Source organism: Notechis scutatus, chromosome 1, assembly GCF_049901735.1.
Source record: "Notechis scutatus isolate UNSWTSFEM ecotype Mainland chromosome 1, rNotScu1.2, whole genome shotgun sequence".
NCBI lineage: Eukaryota > Metazoa > Chordata > Lepidosauria > Squamata > Elapidae > Notechis > Notechis scutatus.
In genome coordinates this window covers 84,716,043-84,726,125 of record NC_142009.1, presented here as the reverse complement: position 1 = coordinate 84,726,125, position 10,083 = coordinate 84,716,043, and positions in this window count along the sequence as shown.

The window sequence follows — 10,083 nt, the reverse complement described above, 5'->3', positions numbered from 1 at the left end:
AGAGGCATAGAAATATGTTTAATTAGTACATTATGACCATCATTTCAGTCCATAACAAATAATAGGGGAAGAGGGAAGAATTGGGAAACAGCTGGGTACAATGGACTGGCTGACTAAATTACTCAGGGACCTCAAGAGATCAAAGTCATACGGAGTTATCTTTAAATCTCTCCCAAGTACAACCATAGAGAAATGTTACAGCTGTCCTTAAAAAAAAGAAAAAGAAAGGTTACAGCTGTCCTTAAAAACAAAACAAAACCCTTTTCTAAATCAAACAAACTGTGACAGAATTAGAGGAATAAATTTAAAAGGAATATGTCCTGTCTGCCAGAAGGCATTAATACTGGAGGGAAGGAAAACTTCATGTGCTCTTATGTTTTTTAATCCTCGTTGAAGATGTATTTATTTGATTTCTATAGCTGCCCATCTCAGCCAATGAATCTGGCCAGCTCACAGTTCAAAATCATATATTACAATTAAAATCTTAAAAACATCTTAAAACAATAAAAACAATAAAAAAGCAAAAAGCATAAAAACATTAAAACGTCTAATTCAAGTACAAACAAATAAGACATCTGGCCTGTTAACATTATAGCCAGGAGGCCTTGTATCACCCTAGCCTCGGGAACATAGCCGGCCTTTTAAAACTTTACAGAAGACTAATAGGTTTGGGGCTATTCTAATTTTCGAAGGGAGGATGTTCCACAGAGTAGGGGCTGCTGTAGAAAAAGTTTGTCTTCTAGTTCCCCTCAGCTGACATTGTTTCTGACATAATCTGCAGCATGCTCATCCTGTTTGATCTAGCTGGAGGGTAGAAGCTCTAGAAAACAAGGCGATCCCTCAGGTACCCTGATCCCAGGTCATGTAGGGCTTTGTAGGTGACCACCAGCACCTTGAATTGCACCTAGAAACCCCCTGGTAACCAGGGCAATTCATGCACAAATGGTGTTACGTATGCTGTATATCTAGCACCAGTTACTAGCAATAGCACTTACTTACATACTGCTTCTAGTTGAAGTTTCCTCGGTGGTCTTTAAGGGCAGATCTTGCTCTTCTCCACCCCTCTCAATGATAGTTTAGTTCTCAGTTGTCTATTCTGTGTATCTGATAAAATATACTGGCACTCCCAAAAGTGTTCCAAAGTGGTCAGCTTACCTGTTATTGAGGATATGTTCTCTCACATTGGACCATTCTTCTGTTATAAGAAGACTGAAGCTGGGTCAGACCAATCTGTTAGGGAACTAGTGTTTTCCAACTGAATGGAACAAGCTTTCCTCTCTGCAAACATCCCAATTTGCATGGAAGAGAATATAAAAGTGCTGCAGGGCTTAATACTTTTCAGGTCCACTCAGGGTTGACTGTTTATGTGCTAACAAGTTAGTGTTGACTCAGTCCCCTCATAAAGGAGAGATTCAACCTAGAAATAAGAAATTTCCTGACAGTGAGAACAATCAACCAGTGGGACAGCTTTGCCTTCAGAAGTTGTGGGAGCTTCATCACTGGAGGTTTTAAAGAAGAGATTGGACTGCCATCTGCCAGAAATGTTGTAGGGTCTCCCGCTTGGGCAGGGGGTTGGACTAGATGATCTACAAGGTCCCTTCCATTTCTGTTTATTCTATTCCCTGATGTGATCTTCCTATTTCATCTTTCACTGCAGGGGCTGGATCATCATAGTTACAATGTGCTGACCACTAAATTCAGTTCCGTCAGTCAATAGAAAAGATGCGTCTCCCTAGGAAACTTGTATGTTATTAGCTTCCCTGCTCTCAGGTATTTAGTGCCCTAGTTCCAAATGTTTCAAAATATAGAATTGTTATACTTATCAGCAACTTAGAACTAGTGCTTTCCATCTGAATGGAACAAGCCTTCCTTCTTCCTGCAAAGAAACGTCCCAAGAATATAATGGAGGTCGAGCAATTGCATGGCTTTACTGCAGTGGTGGGATTCAATTTTTTTTACTACCGGTTCTGTGGGTGTGGCTTGGTGGGCATGGCAGGGGAAGGATACTGTAAAATCTCCAGTCAGAGGTGGGATTTGCCGGTTCTCTGAACTACTAAAAATTTCCGTTACTGGTTCTCCAGAAATGGTCAGAACCTACTGAATACCACCTCTGCTTTACTGGGCCTGCTACAGGACTGCTTCCTCTCATCCAACCACGAAGCTGTGTGAGCATTTCTTTCTCATCTATCAGAGAAGACAGCCTTCTCCAGCAGCCGATATCACCCCCACCCCGCTTTTTTATGACTGTTGACCTGATGGAAGATATTTCACAAGGTCAGCATTACTATTGCTAGATTCAGCGGCCTTCATGTGAGAGAAGCAAGTTTGCTGAGCATCTTTTCCAGGTCTGGTAAAAGAACTACAACAATTTTTCTACTTTCCACCTGTCCCAAGGGTGGGAGCAGGGCATCCCACCAGGATATGAGGAAGGGCCTTAAATCTTCAGTGTGTCACTTTTCTTTCATTTCCTGCTGAAAATCTGAGGGAAATAAAGCAGCAATTGTTTGATACTCTGCTGCTGAACTCAGGGATAACACAAGAGCCTTGCATTGTTTATCCTGTTTAGTATGAAACAGATGTTTACCCAACCTAGGATGCAAGTGTTTTTTTCTGCACAGTTCTTCCAACTTCCAGGCTTTTACTGTGTCTCTTGCAAAAAAAATCTGAAAGTCTGATAGACTTAAGCAAATTGTGCAATTCAGCACATATTTACTTTGGAGAAAGTGCGATAAAAGTGCAGTGTATATAACCTAAATGTGAAGATTAAAACTTGCTTATATTTGAGTGTTGTTATCTGTAAATCTGTTAGGCACTCTTAAACTATAATCAGTTGGAACAATTACATCTGATTATACCACTCCCTTTTATATTAACAATTTAAACGAACTTCGTGTATTAATTTAGATTGGCTTAGAGAGAAATTTAGAGAAGACTAGTTTAATAACCAATTATTTCTAATGCACTAGAGAGAACTCTGAGCTTGTTTAATCCCCAGGGGAGCAGATTATATGATTTGTATAAAGTAATTTGGATTTCTAATTCGGTCAGTAAACATTTACAGAGTATTTTCAAGAAAGGCTCAGTATCCGAGCTCCTGAGGAAACAAGAGCTCTGCTGTTTACAGACCAGCAGGTGAAAGTCTCTGTGGAGAGGTATTTCTTATTTCCTCCTGGGAAGTCATTCCCCCCCCCCACCCACCCCAGGGATAATTACAAGAAATAGAATCATTGGAAATAATTTATGCCCTCTCACTAGCTTGTTTAGAATTTTCCTTGAATGGAGAAGCCCAGGTAAAATAAACCAGGAATGAACTTGAAAAGATTCTTTCAAAAGGAAGGAATCACTGCAACATGCCAGGCCACTGTTTTAAGCTTTTTTTATCTTTTCATCTCCCCGTTATTATTTAGGGGTCTGTAGAAGGGGATAGTTTCTGATACTCAAGTCTGGAGATGCGTCTCCAACCACAAAGAAATCTGGTTGTGGTTGTGGGTTTGTGCTCCTTAGGACAGGTCTCTTGGATGTCAGATGGGCGGCTGCCTAAATGGACAGGATTCATACACTCAGCTACAGAAGATCACTAGGTGGTGTTAAGCCAGTCATCTCTCTCAACCCAGCCCATCTCCAAGGATTATTGTTGTGGAGACAAGCAGGAGAAGAGGACACTACCTATGCCATCATAAGCTCATGTACAAAAGCTCATGTATGTGTGTGTGTGTGTGTGTGTGTGTGTGTGTGTGTATATATATATATATATATATATATATATATATATATATATATATATATATATATATATATATATATTCATTCATTCATTCATTCATTCATTCATTCATTCTGAGGTTCTCGCGGTATTTGTATGTGGATCTTTGGTTATTCGGGTTTCTCCGCGTAAGATTGGAAGTATCTAGGCAATGTTTGATGAAGTCTCATTCATCATCTTCAGGCTTGTGTCTTCAGCTCTGTGCTTCTCAGAGTGATGTGAGCTTGCAACTGCTTCTTCCTTTTAACTGCTAGTGGGAATGTGACTTGATTGGATGTTGCCTAGATATTTCCAATCTTACGCGGAGAAAACCTGAATAACCAAAGATATATATATATATATATATATATATATATATATATATATATATATATATATATATATATTATATATATATATTATTGTTTTTTCTAAGTTTTCAGTACTTACATGTATGGTATTCAGCTTTGTTCGTGTATTTTCCAACGTCATTATAGTTGTGCTTTTAAAGCTGTAGTAACGTTTCGGCAGAACCTCATCTGCCATCATCAGGCTTCTGTATCGTGTTCGTCTGTTAGACGAACACAACGCAATCAGACGAACACAACACAGAAGCCTGATGATGGCAGATGAGATTCTGCCGAAACGTTGCTACAAGTTTAAAAGCACAACTATAATGACGTGGGAAAATACCCAAACAAAGCTGAATACCATAATTTATAATTTATAATAAAAACTTAAGTTGGATTTAAAGAGTTGCCTCCAACTATGAGATGGGCAGCAAATAGACAGACAGACAGATAGATAGATATAGGCAGGCAGACAGACAGATTTAGTTTGTGCTTGGAAACTAAACAGGGTGGATTTCACTTAGTACTTGGATGAGAGACCTCTTAGGAGTTTTAGTGTGAGACGATATGGGCAGTGAGAATTGTCCCAGGAAGAAAAGAGGAAAACCCCTTCTGTATTTTCCTAACAAGTCCAAATGTTGTTACTTCAATGTAATTTAATGCGGCAGAAGAAAACTGCCAAGAAAACTATCTTGGTCTCACTATGAAGTAACAAGGAATTCAGCTTGTCTCTAAAGGTACTTGACCATGCATTCAGAATTTTCCCACTTCTGTTCCATTAAATTAAAATTGAAGTAGCAACATTTGGTCTTCTTGGGAATACATTGGCTCAAATAGCTCATTCTGCAATGTATGGCCTTGATCTAGGACAGGGGGAGAGTGGGATGCCAGCAAAGATTTTTCTTGACATTCCTCTGTTTTCATTGTTATAAGATTCTTTTAACTGAAAAAAAAATCAATGAAGGATTAGAAATCTGGAATGGGCACAGCAAAGCATGTGGCATGTGGGATGCCTGTGAGATTTTAAAAGATAAAAATGTTGGGGTCTTCCGGTTTGAGTTTCTTTGGCGACAGACCGAAACCTCGTATCTGCGAGGCTTCGATCCGTGCTCACCGCTGGAGCGCCCCAAGCTGGCTGGTTTCGGGGCTAAGCCACCCCGTAGAGGTGGTGAAGAGGGGGGAAGACTGCCTGCAGGGTTGAGGAGAGCCGCATCTCTCCTCCCCAGCTGGCCATTACTCCCTTTCCCAACAGCGGTTGTAGCGGTGGTCAGAAATAGCCACCACAAAGAAGAACTCGACCGGAAAAGAATGTGCAGGAGGAAGATAAGAAGAGAAAGTTTTGGTTGACCGGGTCAAACAGCAAAAGCAACAAATAAGGTACCCTGGAATTGAAACTATTAAAAAAAACCAATAACATTGTTCCCTAAGAAAAATTTTAAGCTGCGAAGGAGAGAGAAAAGGGAAAAGATTTGGGGTTTTTTTCTCCTTTTCCTATACTGACAGCTAAGAGACTTAAGCAAGAAATTGGGAAAAAAATCCACTTTGACATTAATAGGCATTTAATGCTGAAAATAAAAAGTCAAAGGGATAATAAAGATTTCTGGATAATCAAAAGCTTTTGAAAACAGGAAAGGAGAGAAAAAGAATAAAAGGGCAGGATCTGGAAGGGAGGAGACTGCCTGGAATTAAAAAAGAACTTACAGCAAAATCTCAACAAGACTTCCAAAAGATACATTCTAACTGAAATATCGCAACAAAAACCCCAGGAAGAGAAAGTGGAAAAAGAAATAAGAAGATATAACTCGGGACTATTTGGATTACTTGATGATTTCTGGATTTTTGGTTATTGTATTTGAATGACTAAAATCAATCGGGTGGTGTTTAAAACTGTTTAAAATGGCTCCACTTTTAGAAGAACTGAAAATGGAACTTAAAAAGTACAAAGGAGATGCACAAGAAGGGAGAGGTTCTTTTGGCTTCGTATTTCAGTTTTTAGAAATGGAGATTTGGAATTATGAGAAAACAACTAGAAATGTCTTCAGAACAAGAAGATTGCGACAAAGAAGAAGCCATCTTTAATGAACAAGTAATCTTGGATGGGGGGGGGGAGGAAAGGGGGGAAAGAGAATGGAAAGTTTAAGATTGGGAAAAACAACTCCAAAAAAAAAAAAAAAAGAGAGAGTGAAAAATAAGTATAAAATCAGAAAGCAACAGAAGAGGGAAATGCAGAAGAGAGAATTGGAAGTAGAGAGCCAAGGGGGTAAAAAGGGGAGGGAGAAGATGAGAGGGAAGAAAGAAAGGAAAAGAGGTTATAAAGGACAGAAACAAAATATAGAGAAACAGGGCCTATTTAGAAATAATGGGTGAAAATTTAATGGAAAAAGGGATTCTGCAAAGGTACATAAAATAGTATGGTTATATTAGAAGCAGAAATAATTTTAGAAAATATGAAACAATGTATGATTAAAATGTCTGATAAAATAGCTATCGTAATTCAGTGGAATGCTTGTCAATAAATAAATGTAACAAAAGGTATATTTAGTGATTTATAAAACATATGTGAAGAGAAATAAGGGGGAAATTAATTATGGAGATTATATGTTTTTTAAGGAAGTATTATATTTAATTGAAAAGAAGTGTTAAAGATGTTAAGATTTTAATAATTATTAATGATAGAACTGAATTGGAATGGAATGAGGATTTATAATTACATATATTTATAATCTTTTTTTTTTAAGAATATAGTGTGTATTATAAGAATGTACCAAGCAAAATTCGATTGAAAGTTATGTATTATGTATTATATTGAAGGTCATAACCTTAAGGTATATATTGAAGTTTAAATAAGAGTTGAATGGATGTAATTAAAAGATATAAAGGTGTCATACTCCAATTAGTAACTACAGGAGCAAATTTGTTTAATGAGAAAAGGTAATATGAAATTGAAACAGAACAGACAAAAGTATAAATATAATGATTTGAATTGAGATGAGATAATCAAAATAAAATTGAGAAAATTAAAAAAGGGGAAAAACTAAATAGAAAATGTAGAATAGTATAAGATATGGAATAGAACACAAAAAGGAGCATGAAATTGAGTTTTGTGTCTGTATAAAGGAGTTCAACCCGGGACCATGCTATTTTCAAAAAAGATGTTTTACTTGTATTTTGTATGTGTGAAAACCCAAATAAAACTTTATTAAAAAAAAAAAGATAAAATGTTGGGTGACTATAGCCCAGTGCATTCTTTGAAAGTATATGTTTGTCGAGGAAAAAAAAAGTAAAGCTATACATGAAGAAGTGGCAGAGAACAGCTTCATTAGTTTCCTTTCTAAAGCAGGGGTATCTACCCGTGGCAACTTTAAGACCTGTGGACTTCAATTTCCAGAACTCCCTAATCATCATGAAGTAGGAGTTGAAGTCCACAGCTCTTAAACGTTCCCAAGGGTGGAGACACCCCTGTTTTAAAGGCTTTTATGACTGGCCTTGTGATTGGGCAGCACTCCCCAATGGCAGCTCTTCTATGAAAGTGCAGATGACACACAAAACTAAAAAAGAAAAAGTCACCCACCCACTACTCTCCAGAAAATATTCCAGAAACAGTGTAGCCTCTTATTTTGCAAAACCTCATTGCTGCTATAGATATTGTAGTGCAAAGAAAGAATGCATTATAAAAGGATTTCATTCATTTTCAAAACCCAAATAGAATACGATTCCTGGTAACTTCATAGACATATCCATGGGCTTCTCATGACAACAATAATGTTGTTAGTTGTGAAATTTGACCCATAGCGTCCAGGCTATGTTGTCCAACAACAATATAGAACCTATGTTTAACCATCACTCCGTCACACACCATTCTAGTTCCTATTAAACTGTGTCCCCTTTTAATTCTTGCAAAGATTCATATTTTTCCCCTAAACTGAAAACTTTCCTGAAAGCATGAATTCATGAAAGGATTAGCATCTATACTTTTTAACTGTTCTACAAGCAACAAATAGGTTTGTTGCTGTCTTGTTGTCATATGGTAACTATATGATGTTGGAATCATTCAGATTCTAACGCTGGGCATTTCTTTTTCCTTCTTTTATAATTGGGTAAATTGGAAACCTTCAATTAATTGATATTAATAAAACAATTCCTGCTCCACATCCATAGAAAAGTTAATGGGACTTTTATTTATCTAGTAACAACATAATGATTATTTAGTAAGAGAAGAAATATGATACGAAATGGCATCAGTATGGAGAGAGGGAGTAACTACAACTTAGACCCCACTTTTAATTACCATAATTCTCCCTTCCCTATGAAGGGATGACTATGAAAAACATTATTTGTGGGTCAAGGGCCTACCAGGAAGACATTAAAAAAAGACAATTGTAGAATCATCAACTGCACTTAGATGAATGAAAGACCTGAATGATATTTTCATGACCACTTGTACATATAACTTAGTCACAATGATCTGTTAATCAAAAGCATTATATTTATTTTATATATTTGTGTTCTCATTAAAATCCCAAAACAAGAAGTAAATACATCTTCAGTCTATTTCTGTCTGTGGTAAGTATAATTAAGCAATTCATTTATATTAAAAGTATTGTATAGTACATGCACAAATAACCATTTTAGAAGTGTGATCATTGGCTGCTCATATGTTGCAAATTGACTGAGAGCAATGAGATTATGTTGTCATTTAAAACACTGTCAATATTCCTTTCAGAGAACTGAAAATTGAGGTATGCAAAAGTGGAATAAGATAAATTTGGCTATTCCTTTTAGTTGCAGAAAGTTTTTGTATATCTTTAAATGACCCAAGGGTTATGTGGTGTGGGTGTATACGTTTATTTGCCAGATGGATTTAAAATATACATTCATTCCTAGGAAGGATATATAAAATGCAGAGTGCTCAATAGGCCAACCTATAAATCCAGTAAAATTCAGGATTTAGGCTCTTATGGTAACATAGTCTCACTGCAACAACATACTTAGTAATTTTGGAAACAGTTCAAATGCGACATCTTATTCCAAGTGATATCTCCCATATCATGACCAAAATACTCATAAAAGGAAGTCTAGTACCATAATGCTAAGTGCTATTGGCAAATCCTCACAAATTTTATTTGGTTAAGGTTTCTCAGGAAAGGTGTCCTGTCAAACTGACATCTCCCTTACTATAGTAAAAGTATCTTATAAAGATAGCTTCTGGTTAACAGGTCACCATCAAATAGTAACATTGAAAATATGAAATCTCAATAATTGAATACATGCACAATATTTTCTAATTACATAGACCTAGTTGTGTGCACCAGAGATAGTTGCATCTCAAACACGATAATAAACCAGAATCCACGTCATATAAATATGTACAGACAGAAAATATATATACATATACATATACATATACATATACATATACATATACATATACATATACATATACATATACATATACATATATATATATATATATATATATATATATATATATATATATATAGTACCATAGGAAATGTAACTTGTACTGTGGTGTTATAAATATGTAATACCACAGTTATTTCAGATAATGAGCATTAAATTATTTCATTATGAGAAATTCACAGTAGGAGAAGGCAGATATTTGTTTTTTTTTCCTTGCTACTTTCTCCTTTAGAAAAAAAGTTGTTTTTGTAAACATCTTCAAAGATATGATTCTATCAATATACCTTTAAATTTATTCATAATGGTAAATTAATAACCAACATGAATAAAGTATATCATAACACAATAACACTTTTCAGATAAAACAGGTATTTATTAAAAGAATGTCCTTTATAAATAATTTGTCTTGCATTTTAAACTACATTTTCATACACGACAATATTTAAAAGTGCTGAGTATGGTAGGATAGTCAGCAAACGCCAGTGTAAACAGACCTTTTATTTTTCCTGCTTTGCAGAATTTTCTCTTACTTTTTTGCCTTTTTTTTAAAATCCCATTTTGTCAAACACT